We start from the raw sequence: 22741 nt of genomic DNA on the forward strand, positions 1-22741 counted from the left end.
AGCGTGCGGGAGTGCAGGAGAGTGTGTGCATGTCCGGAGTGTGAGTAGAAGTCGACACTGGTGGAGGACTCCTCACTGGAGAGTCTGAGAAGCTTCCTCCAGGGACATGGGGTGGAGCTAGGGCTGCCTTTGGGGACCTAAAGTGAAGCGAAAGAGTAATGTGGGGAGGCAGTTTGGGGTTGAGATGAACCACTGAGTGATGACATCTGTGGATTTGTCCCCCAAAGAAAAATGTCCAAACGTTGGTCAACATGCTCCATTAAGCACCCAGAAAGTGCAGATATAAAATGTTCTTTAGGTGTGGTAAGGAGGAAGCAAATGTGAAAACCCCCAGAGAACCAGCCCCTGCCTCCCAGGAGGCAATGATGTGGGCCAAGAGCAGAAGTTGAGCTCTGGCCTTCGCCTGGGATTGCTCTGAGGGTAGCAGCCCCTTTGCCCAAGAGATTGAGCTGCAGCCATGTTGCTGCCTCTTCATTTGGTGACCAAAGACAAGACAAGATCACCATGTGGGGAGGAGAGGGAAGTGAAAGGCCCACCTCAGTGCAAGGGCGATTAGCTCTTTCTCCAGCAGCACTGACTCACTTTGGCCTACTAATCAATGTGAATTCTTCAGAGGAGGCCATCCCCTTTGAGTCCAGGAGGACAGAGTTGATGACAGTGTAGCCTGAAATTCCTGGGGCCCTGGATTGAAGCTGTGGCTCTGCCATTTCCTCAGTAACTCTGAGCTGTTATTGGGCAGCAGACTTCCTAGGTTGTGGAGGAGTCTGGGTTAACTGGGGACTTTAAGTGCTTGAGCCGTGTGTTGACTCATTAACTATGTCTACCCTAGGCTGAACTGGTATTGCCCCTCCCTTCCCAGGAAAGGCCTGGCCTCTCTCCCATTCTGCCCAAGGCCACCCTCTGTGAACTTTTACATTCTTCCAAACTATTTTGATGTTTATTGGTCCGGATCCATTAAATCAGAAGCTACTGAGGATAATATCAGGCATCTATATTTAAAAAATGCTTCCTAGGTGATATTAATGCCCAGGTGAGATAGAGCAACAATGTTCTAAGTGGTTCCCTTCACCTATACCACTCACCTTCATGGCTGTGAGATTAGGGGTGGGAGGGCAGGGGAGGGTTACACTGAGGGCCTTGATGCTCTCAGGACAGACTTGAACAACCTTTTTCTCCTCCATGTTCCCTTCTCCTTTTTCTTTGTAGGGGGTCCATTTGGCCTTGGACGGGTTCTAGCAATGACGTCAGCTTGTTAAGATGAGAGAGGTAAACAGTTGTTGCCTTGGTGACTTTAAGGAGAGGCAGTTGCACTTCAGTGATTCTGGCAATTAGAAAATGTCAGGGAACACTGGCTCAGACTTCCTCTTGCCCAGATTGATAACACGAAAACCATGACGGACATGGATGGAAAGAACGGCCGCCTGGCGCGATCCCCAGCCCTGGAATTCCTGGAGGACATGATGTTTAAGAAGACATTAGTAGACATTGTACTCACTACAGACACAGTTAAAGTGGAGTTTGAATCATCAGACCCACGTTAGCAGGATTACAGAGAAAATCCTTATCTTTGGTATTTCAGTAGAAATCTGTCCTGTTCTGTTGCCATTTGGTTCTTTGCAACTTAGCATGTGAGAATTCTGGGCAGCCTGATTCCTTGCCCGTCTTTGACAGCTCTGCTGCTGTGTCCCGGGGGAGGCAGGCTTCCGACGTAACTGCTGCTCTGCCTTCGCCTGGTGAGTGCTGAGATGGAGAGGCAGGCTGGTATCTGTTTGATCTGGTAGTCCAGGAAAATCATAATTTTACATTGTTTTTCTCCTGATTTCTAAACACTTGAAACCAGATTCTTCTGGAGAAACACAGAATGCCTTAATTTTGCCTAGTTAGGGGCTGTTGGGGGTAGTTTTTCTAAGCACCCTTCTGTGTCTAGCCAACCAGTAGAACCTGATTTTTGGGAGGTGAATCAGCCAGACTTCTCTAGAGGGACAAAACTAATAGGATAGATGTATTTATAAAGGGGAGTTTATTAAGGAGTATTGACTCGCGATCACTAGGTGAGGTCCCACATAGTCCATCTGCAGGCTGAGGAGCAGGGAAGCCAGTCCGAGTTCCACAGCTGAAGAACTTGGAGTCGGATGTTTGAGGGCAGGAAGCATCCAGCACAGGAGAAAGATGTGGGCTGGGAGGCTAAGCAAGTCTAGTCTGTTCACATTCTTCTGCCTGCTTTTTATTCTGGCTGCACTGGCAGCAGATTAGATGGTGCCTACCCAGATTAAGGGTGGGTCTGCCTTCCCCAGCCCACTGACTCAAATGTTAATCTCCTTTGGCAGCACCCTCACAGACACACCCAGGATCAATACTTTGCATCCTTCAATCCAATCAAGTTGACACTCAGTATTAGCCATCACAGGGGTATGCTAAGCAAGAATTGTGTCTATGGCTGTAATCACAAAGTTACGATTATTGGAGTAAGCTCCACAAACCAGAGTCCCTTGTCCAGGGCCTCCAGAGATCCACCAGACACTTGAGTATCTCGAAAAGCCAGATGGGAGAAGCATGTTCACCATGGCAAACCTGCGTAGCCAAGAAAATCAAGTTTCTTTGTTTTATGCTAAACTTTTATCAACTGACTGTGGTAGTCGTGGCAATCTCATGCCATTCAGAACCTCTGATTGGCAACAGTATCTTTGTTCATTTGATAACAAATAAGAACTCAAATTTTAAATTAAAGTTAGTTGACAACATCTTTCAAAATCTTGTAATCATGTCGAGGGAAACAAAATACAAGAGATATGATTTGATGTGGAAGAATTTAGGACCTCTTGGCTTTGATTAAATTAGGGTGTGCTTCTGTTATTTCACTGGGATTGTGAAATGTTGGGATGAGGAGATATGAAAAATCTATAGCTGAATATTCTATTGATGGTTTTAGACCACAGAAATAAATATTCAGGAAGTCTCTACTGAGTAGCTCTATAGGGTAATGCTAGCTGCTAGAGCAAATAAACTCACTTCTTAACCATCTTGGCCCAGAAGTGATATATGTTATTTTTGCTCACATTTCTTTACCAATAGCTAGTAAAATGATCCCATCTATATGCTGTGTGTGTTTGTGTGTGTGTGTAAAATGCAGTCCCTCTCTGGGCAGTAATTTACAGCAATAACTCTATATGGCAGAAGGAGCAAACTTTTGGTGGGACAGCCAGCTATCCCTGATATGGGGAAAGAGAAAGAGGAGTCAGAGCATTAAGTGGCAGCTCAGGTGGCACACATTAAGAATCCAAGATCTTAGAGAAATGGGAGTCCTTCATGGGAGAGGGTTTCTGGTGGCCAGGACACATGGAGCCCCTCTCGGAGGCACTATGGCTGGTGGAGGTACCCTCTGGGGGCAACAGGGTGTCAAGCTCTCTTAAGTCTAAGAACAGAAAGTTTGGGTTCTAAGGTCCAGATGAGGGTGAGGTTTGTCCACTAAAGATTAAGGAGATGAAGATCAGGGCAGATTAAATAGGTGTCACCAGAAGGTCAATACAGTGATTAGCAACTGTAGTTGATGTGATAAAGCAGAGAGGCTCGCAGTAGCCCTTGGAAGGGCCTGAGCAGAAGGGCATAGGATGAAGAGCACTACCAGTTTGTCAGTTAGAATAATCTGGTCAGCCGGGCATGGTGGCTTATGCCTGTAATCCCAGCACTTTGAGAGGCTGAGGCGGGTGGATCAGGAGGTCAGGAATTCAAGACCAGCCTGGCCAAGATGGTGAAACCCCGTCTCTACTAAAAATACAAAAATTAGCCGGGCGTGGTGGCGGGTGCCTGTAATCCCAGCTACTCGGGGGCTGAGGCAGAGAATTGCTTGAACACGGGAGGTGGAGGTTGCAGTGAGCCAAGATCGCACTACTTCACTCCAGCCTGGCGACAGAGCGAGACTCTGTCTCAAAACAAACAAACAAACAAAAAATGAATAATCTGGCCACACCCTGGTTTGACCATTTACAGTGACATCTTGAGCAAATGACTTAAACTCTCTAAGTTTCAATTTCTTTATTTAAAAAAGAGGATTGTTAATACCCCACCCCACAGGGTGGTGGTAAGGATTAAATTTGGTAACATCTGTAAGACCCGCTGTTTATCACAGTTGATTCTTAGGGCAGCATCCGGTGGTGCCTTTGAAACATACATCAACAAAGTCTTAATCAGATAAAAGCCAAAACCCCTACACCTGTGTAAGGCGCCACATGATCTGGCTGCCCCTTGTAGGTATTTTGCGGTTCCCTCTACTTGCAACCCTCTTTTTTCAGAAATCTGCATGGTTGCCTCCCTCATCTCTGTTAACAGAAAAACCAAATTCTGTAAAATATTTTCAAGAAGTTTATCCTGAGGCAATATGAGTTATTGTAGCTTAGAGAAAACACAAACCCAAGAAGCCTTGAGTGAGTGGCCCTGAGGCAGTCGGGCCACAGTGTGGTTTTATACATTTTAGGGAGACAGGGAGACAGGCATTACAGGCAAGGATATCCGGAAATCAATACATGGAAGGTAACTGGTAGCTCTGCCCAAAAAATGTGAGACATCTCAAAGTGGGGGAGGGGGTGTGGTGTTAGGATATATGTGTTTTTTTTTTTTGAGATGGAGTCTCACTCTGTCACCCAGGCTGGAGTGCAGTGGCCTGATCTCTGCTCACTGAGCCTCCGCCTCCTGGGTTCAAGTGATTCTCCTGCCTCAGCCTCCTGAGTAGCTGGGATTACAGGCGCCTGCCACCACGTCTGGCTAATTTTTGTATTTTCAGTAGAGATGGGGTTTCACCATGTTGGCCAGGATGGTCTCGATCTCCTGACCTCGTGATCCACCTGCCTCGGCCTCCTAAAGTGCTGGGAATACAGGTGTGAGCCACCATGCCCGGCCTATGTATTGGTTTCCATACGTGTTTCCTGGTGCATAACCCCATAGCCCTTGCTACATACAGTCTTGCTAGAATGTTGGGCTAAATTTTTAGACTTCAGGGGCAGGCCCTAAGAAACAATCTCTCTCCTGCCGTCCATTCACCTGCCCCAAGGCAAGATTCTAATGTTTTCTGGCCTGACTGTGGGCCTTACAACTCTCCCATGAGGCCAGGCACAGTGGCTTATGCCTGTAATCTCAGCACTTTGGGAAGCCGTGGTGGGTGGATCACCTGAAGTCAGGAGTTCGAGACCAGCCTGACCAACATGGTGAAACCCCGTCTCTACTAAAAATAGAAAAATTAGCTGGGTGTGATGGCGGGCGCCTGTAATCCCAGCTAGTTGGGAGGCTGAGGCAGGAAGAATTGCTTGAACCCAGGAGGCAAAGGTTGCAGTGAGCTGAGATCGCGCTACTGCACTCCAGCCTGGGTGACAGAGCGAGACTCTGTCTCAAAAAAAAAAAAAAAAAAAAAAAAAAAGGCCCTCCCATGAGAGGTTCCTACCCTATGCCCTGGGGGAAGAAATGCTGACGTCAAGAAGCTTCTATAAAAACCCAGGAGGACAGGGTTGGGTGAGCTTTCTGATAGCTTAATAGGAGGAGGTTCCTGTAGGGCTGCACAACCAGGGAGGGCGTGGAAGCTCTGCATCCCTTCTGCCACACCTTGCTGTACGCATCTCTTCATCTGTATCCTCTGCAGCATCCTTCATGACAAACCAGCAAATGTAAGTAGGGTGTTTCCCTGAGTTCTGTGAGCTGCTCCAGCAAATTAATTGAACCCACAGAGAGGGGAACCCCAATGGAAGCTGGCTGGTCAGAAAGAAGTTCTGGAGGCCTGGACTTGTGACTGGTGGAGGGGGGATGTCTTGGACACTAAGCCCTCAATCTGTAGGATCTGACACTATTTCCAGGGAGATAGTGTCGGAACTGAATTAGAGGACAGCAAGCTGGTGTCGCTGCTTGGTGTTGGGGTGGGACCCCCACACATATGGTCACATAAGTCATCTTCTGTGTTGATTGTTGTGGTGTGAGAGCAGAGGAGAAATGGCTAGAGAGAGTTTTCCCTACACAGGGACTTGCGGGGTTGAGGGTTAGGGGAGGGCTGAGGGGCTTTACAAGTCTTAAGTGCGTTTTAGGGATTCTTTAGTTAACAGTGGCTGAGAGAGTCAAGTTATTGTCTAGTGACTTGAAGTCAGTAGGAAGGAATGGCTGAGTAAGATAAGGAGGTTGTGGGGGCCAAGGTCCTTGGTTGGGTGGTTGGAGCCTCATAGATAGTAGCCCTGTGGGTGAATAGATAGTGATTGTCTCTCCTCACACCTTTGGGTGTCTGACTCTCAGTTAATCTCTCCTAGATCTGGGAAAGGCCTAGCGAGGGAAGAGGCATTAATAGCGATTCTCTGGAGATGCACGTTTCCCCCAACAAAGATGGCTTTGCAGTCCGAAAGCTGTCTGGCAGCCTTTTCCAAATATGTCAAAGAAATGTATTTTGGGGGTAAAATATTTTAATTTCCTTCAGAGTCTGCTATCTGTCATGTGATACTATACCAGAGTCAGGTTGGAAAGTAAGCTGCATTTTACTGGGTTAATTAAAAAAACCCATTTAATGAGACTGTATTGTTTGTAGGGTATGACTTAATCTTTGCCTTTCATGGCCTTAGGTATTGTGTATAGTTGGGTATCTTATTGTCATAAAGGGTCCGTTTTGTCAGTCTTGTAATCTCTATTTTACCTTCATGCTGGTCACTTGTGCCTAAACCCCAAAAGGGAGGGCTATGATGAGGTTGTAACCTCCTTTCTGTCATGGCTGGGAATTCAGTATTTCAGGTTTCTCTGGAGTGCCCGTGGCCAAAAAGGAGTCCATTCAGTTGGTTAGTGGGGGGCTTAGGATTTTATTTTTGGTTTACACCTCCTTGCAACCCTTGCTCAAATGTCTTCTTCTCAGTGAGGCTTTCTCTGATCATCTGATTTAAATCTCCACCTCACCCATCCCAAGCTGGCCCTATCTCTCTTCCCTGCTCTAATTGTCTGCATATCAGTTATCTCCTTGCGAAGCACCACAGATTTATGTTGTTTGACTCTTTATTTATCCTCACTGTAAGGTGAGTGCTGGAGGGGTTAGGGATTTCTGGCTGGTTTCTCTACTGCTGTGTCTGCAGTCTGGTTCACAGTAGGCGATCAGCATTTGCTGAAAGAATGAACCCATCGTATGAGTATTGGTGTAAGTTTTCTCGCAGGCCCTGGGGCCACCGCAGAGTAGAAGAACTCAACCTTCCCTATTCATTTCCTCACCTCCAACTCCCTTAGACTACCAGGACTTAGATCCTTTTGGGTATGTGTATATATATAAATATATATATGTAATGTTTTATATATATACATATATACATGTTGTGCTTGTTTGTTTGTTTTTTGAGACAGAGTCTCGCTCTGTCACCCAGGATGGAGTACAGTGGCATGATCTCTGCTCACTGAAACCTCTGCCTCCCAGGTTCAAGTGATTCTTCTGCCTCAGCCTCCTGAGTAGCTGGGACTACAGGCGCATGCTGCCACGCCCGGCTAATTTTTTGTATTTTTAGTAGAGACGGGGTTTCACCGTGTTAGCCAGGATGGTCTTAATCTCCTGACCTCGTGATCTGCCCGCCTCGGCCTCCCAAAGTGCTGGGATTACAGGCATGAGCCCCCACGCCCAGCCTAAATGTTTTATATATATATATATATACACATATACTCTCTCTATATATACACACACACACATACACATGTATATGTGTGTGTGTATGTATATATATATATATATAGAGAGAGAGAGAGAGAGAGTGTATGTGTATATATTTTAACAAAAAAACCCTGGGAGAACCATTGAATTTGAAACCACCAAATCTCAACAAGCCTTGAAATCTAACATTCGGTTTAAGGAAACACAGAGCAGAGAGGAGAACATTAAACAACACCCTGAGGAAGCCGTGAGCCAGGCTCAGAACATAAGCCACTCCACAGGAGAAATGACTTTGTTTTCTCAACAAATATATGCCATGGAAAAGAAGAAGTAAGGGAGCGAGGAACTATTCTAGATAAGAGAGAATTGAAAATGGCACATCATCCAAACAAAATGTCCCGTCTTTGTTTGGATCCTCTTTTGAGCAGGTTAGTGTAAAAGACGTTATCGAGAGAATTGGTAAAAATTTAAAAGTGGATTGGATATTAGGTGATAATGGCATTGTGGTCATATTGAATTATTATTTATATTCATATATTCTCTAGCAGAACCTGGTGCGTGTGTGTGTGTCTGTATGTGTGTGTCTGCGTGTGTGCATGTGTGTGTGTGTGTCTCACAGTGTAGAGAATCTGAGGGTCTACGTTCTCAATTCTCCCAGGGGTGGTCCAAATCTCCCAGGGGTGGTACAATTCTCCCAGGGGTGGTACGTGGGTAATTCTAGATGCCATGGGAGTTAGTTGATGCATTGCATACAATAGAGGTCTTAGGACATTAAGGCTTAATTTTTTTGTTGGATCTGCAGTTGGGAAGAGCTGGTAGCAGGAAACTGACACAAAGTCTGGCATTTGCTTTAAATTACTCCAGGAAAAAATCGAAGCAGTGTAGTAAAGATTAGGAGGTGAGACAGTTCCTCTTTCTGAGGAGGTGATGGGCCCATTTTCTTCTTTCTCTGCCTCTCTGTAGCATAGGGGTGTGGTGTAGTGTAGGGATGTGGAGGAAAGAGTGGGTGGCTGTGTTGCTGGGGAGGGGTGAAGTGTTTTTTTAACTCTGTATAGGCCCTTCCTGCGCTCTCCTCTGCTTCATGCTGATTTACCAAGCGGCGTGCAGATTGTGTGGTGAGCATGTGGCAGGTGCCTGCTGGGGCTGGGGTGTGTAGTGGGGAGTGGGCATTATACAGAAAGGGAATTCATGGGGCACGAAAGGCCTACTTTTTGCCAGGCACCTGTCAAATAGGAAGGCAGATATTTCTACGAATACATGTCTGTCTGTCTGTGCGTGGGGTGCAAGGTTGAAGACAGTAGCAAATGGCTCATGATTTCCCTTTGCCATGGCTGCGTCAGTCTGGAGTTCAGAGCTCTCCTAATCAGTTCTGAGTGGCTGGCTCTGGTCAGGCACTGTAGCCTGACCTCATGGTTGGGACCCCCCAACAAAGTTCTGTTCTCCAGACTCTTAGAAAACCTCTGGGGAAATGTACTCAGGGAAGTGTTCTGAGGACTTCATTATCAGTGCTGCCTGGCTGGGAAAAGATGTAATATCTGGTAAGAGGCCCTTGGCAGGAGTGAAAGCCCTTTATCTTCACGGCTTTGCTCTGGGCAGGATCTCCCCCTCCCTCTCCCCACCATGAGCTGTGCAGGTGGGCCTGTCCTCAGGTAAACACTTGCCAACAGTCACAGCCTCTCAGGCGCTGCACGCCCCTCATGGCTTCCTTTCTTTCACTGTCTTCTCAGATTCACCAGCTACAAGTCGGTTTCTTGTTGCATATCATGCTTCTGACCTTTGCTGCGCTTTTGAGCAAAATAGTGACTTGTCAGAAATGTTTTGACAAACGATTAATGTTTTGACCCATGTTGGTTCCCACTTGATAGAGCTCAGTGAGTAGGAGCTGGGGTGTTGGAGCCAGACAGCCTGGGCAGGCTCCTCTGGGGACTCTGTGAAGCACATGGTGATAACAGTCCTCGCCTTGGGCACTGTTGTTGCTGCAGGAATGAAATGAGCTTCACCAAATTACAGGACCTTTACTGCCTGTAAATTACTTAGCACATAGTAAAAGCTCATTAATTATTAGCTAAAATAAAGTGATAAAAATCTATCATTAAATTGTCAGCACAGCCCTGCAGAGGCAACCTTTTAAGTATTGTTATCCTTCGCAGATGAAGACACAAGGTTCACAGAAATTGACTAATTGGCCTAAGATAACTTACAGTACAAAAGCCAGGATTTCAATCTAGCTTTTTGAGACTAGAGCCTGAGTGGACTGTTTCTCCAAAGCCAAGGCTTCTCAAACTATTGGTGGTGAAGAACCAAATTTTTTTCCCAATTCCTCTCACATCAGCAGTTTTGTAAAATACAATAAAAATGGGGCCGGGCGTGGTGGCTCACGCCTGTAATCCCAGCACTTTGGGAGGCCGAGGCGGGTGGATCATGAGGTCAGGAGATCGAGACCATCCTGGCTAACACGGTGAAACCCCGTCTCTACTAAAAACACAAAAACAAAATAAGCTGGGCATGGTAGCGGGCACCTGTAGTCCTAGCTAATGGGGAGGCCGAGGCGGGAGAATGGAGTGAACCCTGGAGGCGGAGCTTGCAATGAGCCGAGATCTTACCACTGCACTCCAGCCTGGGTGACAAAGGGAGACTCCGTCTCAAAAAAAAAATAAAATAAAATAAAAAATAAATAAATAAATAAATAAAAGCATGGATTCCAGAATCATGAAATGAGAAAAAGGACATTTGAAATACAAGCCCTATTTAAAAAAGTATTGATTTAACAGGCATAAAATTACTCTTTAAAATTACTGTAAAAGTCACTTACACTCCATTTCTGTACTTTTCTCATCTTGCATCTTGAAAAGCTTTCTCAGCCTAGCACTTCTCTGCAGATCTCACTTTCAGTAGCACTGTTCTCAGCGACCTGTTTCTCACCACTTGCCTGAGAATTAATTACCTGGGGTGCTTATAAAATGCAGATTTCCAACTTCCCCTCAATATTCCCCCAACCTCCCAGACTACTTGAATCAGAATGACTGAGACAGAACTCAGAAACCTGCATTTTAACAAGTGATTTTAATAATTTGGATGTGCTCTCAGTCTGAGAATCATTGTGCTCCTCAATGTTGCCTCCTCTCTACAGATAATAGATTAAGAGGGTAAAGAGTGAAGTGAGTGCAGTGTTTTATTCCAGCCCCCCTTCTTGCCTCGTCTTCTTTTCTCAAAAAAAAGTTTTCAAAGGCTTCCTTTCTGTAGAAGCTCACTGACAGAACCTACTTTCCGGACTCAGCGCACTTCAACAAACAGGTATTGAGTGCAAACTGCAGGAGGCTGGGTGGGTGCAGAGCTGACCACAAGGTGCTCACAAGCAGTAGAGAGTGAGTATAGGTGGAAAAAGGGCAGATCTAGGGCATTTCTGTGCACAAAGTAGGGCAGAAGAGAAGGAGCCAGCAACGAGACCAGTAAGGCATTACCGGTAAGGTGGAGAAAAACCAGGAAAAGTATAGGTTTTGGAAGCTAGGTGAAGAATATGCATCAAGGAAGAGGAAGTTATGGACTGCTGATGAGCTGAATAAGATGAAGACTGAACACTGACCATTTGGTTAGCAATGTGGAGATCGTGGAGGTCCTCGTGACTGACAAGATCAGGTTCATGGAGATGGGGAGGCCTGGTTGGAGTGGGTTCAAGTGAGAGTGGGAAGATAGCTATTGCAAACAAGACTATGGACCGTCTTTCAAGGAGTTTTACTGTAAAGGAAAGAGAAATAAGGCATTTTAAAGAAGAGAAATGAGGTCAAGAGGTTTAGGGTCAGGGCAGGGAAGTGGAGTTTATTTAGAACTCATGCAATGAATGGCTCAATATGTGACTTCTCTAAAGTCATATATCTTTTTTTTTTTTTTTTTTTTTTGAGAGAGAGTCTCGCTGTCGCCCAGGCTGGAGTGCAGTGGCGCGATCTCGGCTCACTGCAGGCTCCGCCCCCCGGGGTTCACGCCATTCTCCTGCCTCAGCCTCCTGAGTAGCTGGGACTACAGGCGCCCGCCACCTCGCCCGGCTAATTTTTTGTATTTTTAGTAGAGACGGGGTTTCACTGTGTTAGCCAGGATGGTCTCGATCTCCTGACCTCGTGATCTGCCCGCCTCGGCCTCCCAAAGTGCTGGGATTACAGGCGTGAGCCACCGCGCCCGGCCAGTCATATATCTTTTAGTTAATTCCTTGAGTAAAACAGAAACAATTGTCTATCATGACTTTTTTTCTTCAAGCTCTTTAAAACTCTCCCCACTCCCAAACTATATCATTGTCTAAGAAGAAAGGAGTTTGAAAATCAGTCTTGTTACATAGCTTAATTTGAATACATCCAAAAAATGACATTGCATTATTTTCATATTTGCTGAATCTATTTTTTGGCTGGAGTATTTTAAAGCATATTTTAAAAGTAGATTTCATCTCTTACTACTTCACATGCATAGGACTTTTTCTTTATATAACCACAATACTTTTATACACCTAACAAAATTAACAATAATTTCTTAATATCATATAATAACCAATCTATGTTCAAATATCCCCATTTGTCCCCAAGGTGAATGAAACCAAGATTCAGACAAGGTCTACATATTACATATTCTTATATCTGTGAAGCCATTTGTTTTTTATTCCCATTTACTTGTTGATGAAACCAGTTCAGTTGTCCCATAGGAAGTCCTACCTTCTGGATTTGTCTGATAATTTTCCTATGGTGCTATTTAACTTGTTCTTGTTTCTTCTGTATTTCCTAAAAACTGGAATTGTGTATGACGGCTTGATAATATACAGATTAAACATTTTGGGCAAGAATTTTTCATAGGTGGTTAGCAGGGCGTGGTGGTGCATGCCTGTGATCCCAGCTACTCGGGAGGCTGAGGCAGGAGAATTGCTTGAACCTGGGAGGCGGAGGTTGCAGTGAATGGAGATTGTGCCACTGTACTCCAGCCTGGGTGACAAAGCAAGACCTTGTCTCTAAAAAAAAAAAAAAGAATTTTTTATAGGTGCTTCATATCACATCACATCAGAAGGCACACACTATCTAGACGTCTCAGTATTAATGATGCTAAAAGACTGATCAGGGTCAGGTGGTGGCTGCTTGACTCATGAGAGGTGTTTTGATTTTGCTTTTTAAGAGCAGCAGCATGTCTATATGTTGATGGGAGTAATCTTTGAGAGAGGGATACTTATCGATTAAAAAAAGGGGTGAGATTTTCTAGAACAACTTTAAGTAAACAATAATGTGTAGGATCTAGTGGACAAGTGTTGGTTATTCCAAGTGTTGGACATAGCCAGTTCATCTATAGTAACGAGGCAGAGGGACATAAATGCAGATAAAGGGGGCTCTGTTAGGGGGTTTGAGGAAGTTCTAATCTGGCAGCTTTTGTTTTCTCCATGAACAAGCAGCAAATTCATCACAGGAGAGTGAGATTGAAAAGAGGAAGTCAAGTAGTGGGTGAGTGCCAGATGAATAGACTGGAAAAGTAGCATATGATTTCTGAAAAGCATTAAGGACCTCCTGGCAGTTAGTGATCATGAACTTGAAGTGAAATCAGTCAGCATTGTTGTACAATTTTCTCTAGCCATGCTCAGTTGCATGTTTGCTTGTATGGAGCAGAACAGAGGGTTGGATTTAACCAGGATTGAGTTTTAGCCAATCATGTGTGATCAAAGAGGGCAAGGGACTCATTTTAATGATTTTGACCATGGAATTTAAGCTGTGTAGGAAGGGAAGTAAAAATATGAGGAAAGTGAGGAACAGTGACAGGTGGAAGGATTAACCACAGAAGCTTGTTGGAGTTGGGGTACTAGTTGGAATAAGCTGCATAGACAGGAGTGGTAATTGGAGATGGGATGCCTGAACTCAAGATTATGGAAGGTATTTTTGGGAAATAACAAGATCAGAGATATGACTCTGGGAGTGAGTGGCTGTGGTCACAATCACTGGGGTAGAGGAGATCAAAGGACTGTGAGGCCAGAGGACTAGAATATCCTATAAGTGGATATTAATATCACAAGGAGTTATGATAGAAACAGTGTTGGAGCTAAAATATTCAGGCAATGAAGCACGGTATTTTGGGTGGGGGAGAAGATGGCTACAGCCAGGTAAGTGGGGTCATAGGTGGCGTTGTCTGCACAGGGTCTCTGTGAGGATGACAAGCATTGGTGCATGTGACTCTCTTCACTTTGAGCCTGACAAATAGCATGTGCTCAACAAGTGTTAGAGGTTCTCCATCTGAGTCTGTGTGGCTCCAGTGAGTAGAGCTTAAAACACTGGGTTTATAGTTATTCATTTTTTATTTTATTTTTTAGACAGAGTCTTGCTCTGTTGCCCAGGCTGCAGTGCAGTGGTACAATCTCAGCTCACTGCAGCCTCTGCCTCCTGGATTCAGGCGATCCTCCTGCCTCAGCCTCCGCCTCCTGGATTCAGGCGATCCTCCTGCCTCAGCCTCCCAAGTAGCTGGGATTACAGGCACCCGCCGTCACACCCAGCTAATTTTTGTATTTTTAGGAAAGATGAGGTTTCACCATGTTGGCCAGGCTGGTCTCGAACTCCTAACCTCAAGTGATCTGCCCGCCTTGGCCTCCCAAAGTGCTGGGATTACAGGTGTGAGCCACCGTGCCCGGCTGCAACACTGGATTTATTTTTACAGGGAAGTTGATTTTCACTAACTTTAATGTATTTCTAAGAGGCAGAGCTACTCGCACAGTTGTGTGTGGTCTGGGGCGGTAGTAAATTCCCTGTCATTCAGTGTATCCAACAGGCAAAATGAACATTGGCAATGATGGTGCCGTCAAGGAGATTCTGGCAACTGAAGCTGATGGGTGGGTGGGTGGGTGGGAGGGAGTGGCTCTAGCAATTGAAGGCAGTGGGCAGTGGGGAAGGATGATGTCAGGAGCTAGCTTCATTCTTGCATTCAAACATGACTGAGCACTTCCTAGTTGTGGCCCAGGAGCTCTCAATCTGGTTGGGACAGATCTGCAAACACATAAATGTCACATAGTTTGATGAGGGGAAGAATAGGCACCATGGGGTTATGCTGATCATCTCTGTGAGGCCAAGGAGGCTTGAGAGTCAAGGAGCACTTGAGCTGTTGTTGGAAGCTGAGTGGGCATGGCCCCATGGGAACAGCACAGGAAAACACACTATGCCGAAGAACTTCTTGTGCAGAGCTGCAAAGGCATGAAAGAATCTCCGATATTTAGAGTGCCATTCCACTTAATCCAGCCAAATTACTTATCTTCCCTGTCTCAGCTTCCCTGTTTGTAAAAATGGGGGTAGTAATGGTATCCACAGAGGACGGGATGGTGACTGTTGTAATCCCTTTGAGTGGATTATCTTTTTTTTTTTTTTTTGAGATGGAGTCTCACTCTGTTGCCCAGGCTGCAGTGCAGTGGTGTGATCTCGGCTCACTGCAACCTCCACCTCCCGGGTTCAAGTGATTCTCCTACATCAGCCTCCTGAGTAACTAAGATTACAGGCACATGCCACCACGCCCGGCTAATTTTGTATTTTTAGTAGAGACGGGGTTTTACCATGGTGGCCAGGTTGGTCACAAACTTCTGACCTCAAGTCATCCACCTGCCTCGGCCTCCCAAAGTGCTGGGATTACAGGCATGAGCCACAGTACCCGGCCGAGTGGATATCTTACTTGATTCTGTAAGTCACACTATGAGGTAGGACTTGTTATTATTACTATTTCTGTTTTACAGATAAAGATGTCTTAAATCTTGAGTCTTAAGGGGTTGAGTAACTTGTTCAGTCAGGTACCTGGTGAAAGGCAGTTCGGGCTTTTGTCTTGATAAATCTGATTCCAAAGCTTGTATTGTTCATCCCTAAGCTATAGTCAGTGCTTGGCACGTAGCTAGTGCTAAATAAATGGTAGCTGTTATTGCCAGGATTGCTAAAGTTTCTCACCCAGAGAGTTGAGGGTTCTGTTATCACTTCTACAGCTGGTTGAAGATCAGTAGTGCTGCCATCTCATCAGCAGCAGGAACTATTTTTGGAAAGCCCTCATCACCTATGATAAATCTGGATAGTTGCACCACTTTTGTTTCAATTGGTTGATTTTTGAAAATCAAAAATGGAGAGTGATTTTTATCTTCTTAGAGGGCAAGGTTTTTTGAGCAGATGCAGTTGATGTGAGGGAGGAAGAGCTGGGATTGATGCACTTTTCTGATGTCTGTGGGCTGTATCAAACAAAAAGTTTCATGTCCTGGCTGCCAGCTGGAGGATGGCAGCAAACCAGCATTCACAGGCAAGAGGTATCATCCAAAAGTCTGGTGACTGCCCACCGTGTTTTCTAGGGGGGGCTAAGAAAGAGCCTCTTCCATGAGTGATGCCAGGAGTAAGAGCTGTGAACCCATCACCCATTTATTCATTCAACAAATGCATACTGAGAGCTTATTAAGTGCCAGACATTCATCTAGTGTCTAGAGATACTCAATGGAAATAATAGAGAAGAATGTTGACAAGATTCCTATTTATGAAGCTTATATTTTTAGTGGAAGGAGGCAGACTAATCAAATGCTGAATGAATGCCTGCATAATTACAAACACTCATGCCACAAGGGAAATTCATGCCATGAAAATGTCAGAGGGATAACTATCAGAGAAATTTGCTGACTCTTCCACGGATGCTGCCCAGAAAACCATTCTTCTTTGAGTTGATGAGGAGAGCCCCAAATGTTTTGACACAGGGCAGAGTGGCACCTCTCAGTTTTTCCCTGGTAGTCATACCTAGGGCTTGCCTGCCTGCCTGCCTCCTGGTCATGAAGAGCTGGGGTTCTCCCAACCTGAACTCTTAGCCTTCAACAGAGGATTTTCTCTTGGTTCATGGGGTGAAGTCAAGTATGTCCATATGGCTTCCTCTTAGTTCTTTTAATGCTAGATCTCCTAGGACAGGCCTTGCAGCCAGGTTAATATTGTGCACCAAGTTGAAACACAAGGTTGAAGTGTATTTTTAGTATTGCCCCCAAGAGTTTTGCCTTAATTTTTCAAGTAACATAATAAAAATAATAAAGGAAGTTGGCCAGGTGTGGGGGCTCACGCCTGTAATCCTAGCACTTTGGGAGGCCAAGGTGGGTGGATCACCTGAGGTCAGGAGTTCAAGACCAGCCTGGCCAACATGGTGAAACCCCATCTCTACTAAAAACAAATATTAGCCAGGCGTGATGGTGGGTGCCTATATTACCCAGCTACTGGGGAGGCTGAGGCAGGAGAATTGCATGAACCTGGGTGGTGGAGCTTGCAGTGAGCCAAGACTGCACAACTTCTGCCTGGGCAACAGAGAGAGACACCATCTCAAAAACAAAGAATAAAATAATAAAGGAAGTCAAACTGATAAGAATTAATCTTTCATCAGTTCATCCGTCAATGGTATTCAAGTCTCAACCATTTACATTTTTTCTAGACAGTTGGATATACATATCTTTTAAGTCACCATCTGAGTACACAGATAACATTTTCTGTTTTGCTTTTTTCATTATAAGATTTTAAGTATTTTCTTCCCTATTACTATATAAATTCATACACAATTATATAAATTATTTCAGGTGGCTCTACCATGGTTTTATTTCCTTATTGCTGGATGCTTAGTTGTTAACAGATTTTCACCTTGATAAATAAGTTTGACATTAAAAATTTTTATTTTTGGCAGTGTTATTAGGAAAGTTTGTAGTGCTGAACATTTACTTCAAAAAGTTAGAAGGATCTCAAATTAACAATCTAATATTGCACTCAGGAACTAGAAAAAAAATTTACCCCAAAGCTGGCAGAAAAAGAAAAAAATAACTAAAATCAGAGCAAAATTGAACAAAATTGAGACTCAAAAATCCATACAAAGAATCAACAAAACCAAAAGTTGGTTCTTTGAAAGGATAAACAAGTTTGGTAAACCACTAGCTAGATTAACAAAGAAGAAAAGAGAGAAGATACAAATAATCACAATCAGAAATGACAAATATGACATTACAACTAATCCCACAGAAATATGAAAGATCTTTGGAGACTATTATTAATACCTCTGTTCACACAAAGTAGAAAATCTAGAAGAAATGGACAAATTCCTGGAAACTCACAATCTTTCAAGATTGAATCAGGAAGAAATTGAAACCTGAACGGACCAATATCAAGTTCTGAAACTGAGTCAGTAATAAAAAGCTTACCACCAAAAAAAGCCCTGGACCAGATAAATTCACAGCCAAATTCTATCAGACATACAAAAAAGAGCTGGTACCAGTCCTACTGAAATTATTCCAAAAAAGTGAGGCAGACAGATCCCTCTCTAACTCATTCTATGAAGCCAGCATTACCCTGATACCAAAACCTGGCAAAGACACAGTAAAAAAAGAAAACCACAGGCCAATATCCCTGATGAAAATAGATGCAAAAATCCTCAACAAAATATTAGCAAACCGAATCCAGCAGCACATCAAAAAGTTATTTCACTGTGATCAAGTAGGCTTCATTCCTGGGATGGAAGGTTTGTTCTACGTAGACACATTAATAAATGTGATTCACCTCATAAACAGAATTAAAAACAAAAGCCATATGATCATCTCAATAGATGCAGAAGAAGATTTTGATAAAATCCAAAATCCTTTCATTATAAAAGCCTTCAAGAAACTAGGCATCAAAGGCCCATACCTCAAAATAATAAGAATCATCCATAACAAACCCACAGCCAATATCATACTGAATGGGTAAAAACTGGAAGCATTCTCCTTGAGAACTGAAACAAGACAAAGATGCCCACTCTCACCACTTCTATTCAACATAGTATTGGAAGTGCTATCCAGAGCAATCAAACAAGAGAAAGACATAAAAAGCATCCAAATAGGAAAAGAAGTCAAACTATCTCTCTTTGCTGACAATATGATTCTATACCTAGAAAACTACAAAGACACTGCCAAAAGGCTTCTAGAACTAATAAACAACTTCAGCAAAGTTTCAGGATACAAAATCAGTGTATAAAAATTCATGGCATTTCCATAACCAGTAATTTTCAAGCTGAGAGTCAAATCAACAACACAATCTCATTTATAATAGTTGCAACAAAATTTTAAATACCTAGGAATACATCTAATCAAATAAGTGAAATATCTCTCTAAGGACTACAAAACCTTGGTGAAAGAAATCATGGATGACACAAACTAATGGGAAAACATTTCGTGTTCATGGATTGAAAGAATCAATATCATTAAAACAGCCACACTGACCAAAGCAATCTGTAGATTCAACACTGTTCCTATCAAATTACCGATGTCATTTGTCACAGAACTAGAAAAAAACTATCCTAAAATTCATGTGCAACCAAAAAAGAGTACAAATAACTAAAGCAATCCTAGGCAAAAAGAACAAACTCAGAGGTATTCCAGTACCTGACTTAGAACCGCACTGTAAGACTACAGTAACCAAAACAGCATGGTACTGGTACAAAAACAGACACATAGACTAATGGAGCAGAATAGTGAACCCAGAAATAAAGCCACATACCTATAGTCATCTGATCTTTAACACAGTCAACAAAAATAAGCAACGGGGGAAAGAACTCCCTATTCAATAAATGATGCTGGAATAACTGGCTAGCCATATGCAGAAGAATGAAACTAGATCCCTTCCTTATACCATATACAAAAATTAGCTCAAGATCAATTAAAGATTTAAATGTGAGACCTCAAACTATAAGAATCCTGGAAGAAAACCTAGGAAACACCATTCTGGACATCAACCTGGGGAAAGGATTTATGACAAAGTACTTAAAAGCAACTGCAACAGAAACAAAAATTGACAAGTGGGATCTAATTAAACTAAAGAGCTTTTGTGCAGCAAAAGAAACTATCAACAGAATAAACAGACAACCTACAGAATGGAAGAAAATATTTGCAAGCTATGCATCCAACAAAGGTCTAATATCTAGAATCTATAAGAAACTTAAACAATTGAACAAGCAAAAAACAAATAACATTAAAAAGTGAGCAAAAGATATGAACAGACAATTCTCAAAAGATGCATATAAGCTGCCAACAAACATGAAAAATGCTCAGTATCACTAATTATTAGAGAAAAGCAAAGCAAAAGCACAGTGAGATGCCACCTCACATCAGTCAGAATGGCTATTATTAAGTCAGAAAACACCAGATGCTAGGGAGGCTGCAGGGAAAAGGGAACACCTACACACTGTTGTTGAGAATGTTAATTAGTTCAGCCACCATGAAAAGCAGTTTGGAGATTTCTCAGAAAACTTAAAAACAGAACTACCATTCAACTCAGCAATCACATTACTGGGTATATATCCAAAAGGAAATAAATGTTTCTACCAAAAAGAGACATGCACTTGTGAGTTTATTGCAGCGCTATTCACAATAGCAAAGAACGGAATCAACCTAGGTGCCCATCAATGGTGGACTGGATAAAGGAAAAGTGGTACATATACACCATGGAATACTACACAGTCATGAAAAATAACAAAGAACAAAGCCATGCCCTTTGCAGCAACATGGACGCAGCTGGAAGCCATTATCCTAAGCAAATTAATAATGCAGGAACAGAAAACCAAATACCATATGTTCTCACTTATAAGTGGGAGCTAAACAATGAATACTGATAGACACAAAGATGGCAATAATAAACACTGGGGACTACAAGATGGGGAGGCTGGGGAAAGAGTTAAAAAACTAATTATTCAGTACCTGCATGGCAGGATCAATCATACCCCAAGCCTCAGCATTGTGCAATATACCAGGTAACAAGCCTGCATACATACCCCCTGAATCTAACATAAAAGTTAAAATTATTTTTTTAAAAAAACCCTTTTCTTCTTTGTGTGCATATTGCTTTATAGAACTCATATTCTTTATCTGATTAATCTCTTTCAATTGTCATCAGAACTATGTAATGTAGAGAATAATTTTACATGTGGGGAAACTGGAGTATGTAATCTTTTTTTCTTTTGAATTATTTATTTATTCACTCTTATTTCCTAGAAGTACAGTAGCATGGTCCATAGTCAGGAGCTCTTAATTCTATGGCCTGAATACATTCTAGAAAGGTTAAATAAATTTATATGATCCTTTGAATGTATATCAATTTAATTATAATCTTTCCAGCAATGAGTATTATCATGTAGAAAGCTGCTGACTAATGCAAATTCTATAAACTAGTTTCTTAGTATTCTAGTTGCCCCTCTTGGGTTTCTCTCAAGATTAACCATAATTTTATATGCTTGTTAATTGTGCTTTTTATTTTGTGATTTGTCTGTTCATGTTGATTACCTCTTTATTTTGGGAGACTTTTATTATATTAACCCTTTTTATGTTTTGACTTTTTATTGTAGTTACAGTATTTTTCATTGTATAGATGTTGAAATTTTCTTGCAACTGAATGTATTAAACTTTTCCTTTGCTATTTTCCTACATCGCATCAAAAGAAGAAAGAACTGACAAGTATATATTTATATTTTTAGCTGTTTTTTGTTGGTTTGTTTAGAGACAGGGTCTCACTCTGTCACCCAGGCTGGAGTGCAGTGGTGCTCATAGCTCACTGCAGCCTCTAACTCCTGGGCTCGACCCTCCTCAACCTCCTGATTAACTAGGACTACAGGCATGCACACCTGGCTTATTTTTGGCTTTTTAAAATTACATTTTTATACTTTTGTACATTTTTCAAAGTCAAAGAATAATGGATGTACATTTTAGAAATTTTGGAATATATGTAAAATTATAAAAAATGAAAACGTCTATTATTCTTACCATTCTGGGTGTACTTTTTTCTAGTACTTTTCCACATTTTTTAAACGTATTTTTTTTCTGAATTTGGATAGTATTTACAGTTTTATAACCTATCTTTTCAGTTACAATTATGCTGATTGAACTTTCACATATTATTCTTTGAAAATGAATAATTTTTTTGAAAATCTGTCTGAAGTTTATTTCAGGATGGACCTAATTGCTCCCTATTTATCTCCAAGCCAGCGATTAAACAATCTGTTCTTCCCAGGTTCGTCCATGGTGGCTGCTTTAGCTTTCTAGCCCATTCTTATCTAGTGTCAAGTCTATTTCTTTCTTTTTTTTTTTCTTTTGAGACAGAGTCTCTCTCTGTTGCCCAGGCTGGAGTGCAGTGGCGTGATCTCGGCTCACTGCAACCTCTGCCTCCTGGGTTCAAGCAATTCTTCTGCCTCAGCCTCCCTTTGTAGCTGGGACTGCTGGTATGCACCATCATGCCCAGCTAATTTTTTTTGTATTTTTTTTTTTTTTTGAGACAGAGTCTCGCTCTGTTGCCCAGGTTGGAGTGCAGTGGCACGATCTCCGCTCACTGCAAGCTCCGCCTCCCGGGTTCATGCCATTCTCCTGCCTCAGCCTCCCGAGTAGCTGGGACTACAGGCGCCCGCCACCTTGCCCAGCTAATGTTTTTGTATTTTTAGTAGAGACGGGGTTTCACCATGTTAGCCAGGATGGTCTCCATCTCCTGATGTCATGATCCGCCTGCCTCGGCCTCCCAAAGTGCTGGGATTACAGGCGTGAGCCACTGCGCCCGGCCTTTTTTTTTTTTTTTTGTATTTTAATAGAGACGGAGTTTCACCGTGTTAGCCAAGATGGTCTCGATCTCCTGTCCTCATAATCCTGATCTGCCCGCCTCAGCCTCCCAAAGTGCTGGGATTACAGGTGTGAGCCACCACACCTGGCCAGTGTCAAGTCTATTTCTAGGCTATCTGTGCTGTTCACAGATCCATAGCATTGTACCTTTAATAGGCTCTTCTCCCTCTCTTTTTTCTGAGCCCTGGAGGCTTCCTGGATTGAGACCTAGCCTAGGTCTGCGTAAGCACCTTTCCATCTTGTTAATGTTTAACACTGCCTCTGCTGGAAACCAGCTCTTACCTCCTCTCTTTCTCTCTCTTATTTTTTGCCTTTGCAGATGAGTTTTGATCATCCTGAGAAAAATGGGCCTTGGCCTCCAGACCCAATAAATCTTCCCTCCCATGGAGAATAGTGCTAATTCCTGAGGACCTGAAGGGCCTGCAGCCCCTGGGGGAGTAGCCAGAAGCAGGTAAGGAACACACAGAGGCATGGGCTAGCAAAGGGGTACATTC

The 22741-nt window shown here is 43.1% G+C and overlaps 1 protein-coding gene across 8 annotated transcripts in view; it reads left to right on the forward strand.

The window, feature by feature from the left end:
* ST6GAL1 (ST6 beta-galactoside alpha-2,6-sialyltransferase 1) overlaps nt 1–22741 on the forward strand; it is a 151109-nt gene that overhangs the window by 88179 nt on the left and 40189 nt on the right. For 4 of the 8 annotated variants that reach the window (XM_063620494.1, XM_063620493.1, XM_063620491.1 and 1 more), the window contains one exon: nt 22567–22698. The gene's annotated coding sequence lies outside the window, so the exon portion shown is untranslated. Of the gene's footprint in view, nt 1–5493; nt 5652–8694; nt 8758–22566; nt 22699–22741 lie in introns of those variants that run through there. The other 4 variants (XM_063620497.1, XM_063620490.1, XM_063620498.1 and 1 more) reach the window with 2 other exon arrangements.

This window comes from Symphalangus syndactylus, chromosome 17, assembly GCF_028878055.3.
Source record: "Symphalangus syndactylus isolate Jambi chromosome 17, NHGRI_mSymSyn1-v2.1_pri, whole genome shotgun sequence".
Lineage (NCBI taxonomy): Eukaryota > Metazoa > Chordata > Mammalia > Primates > Hylobatidae > Symphalangus > Symphalangus syndactylus.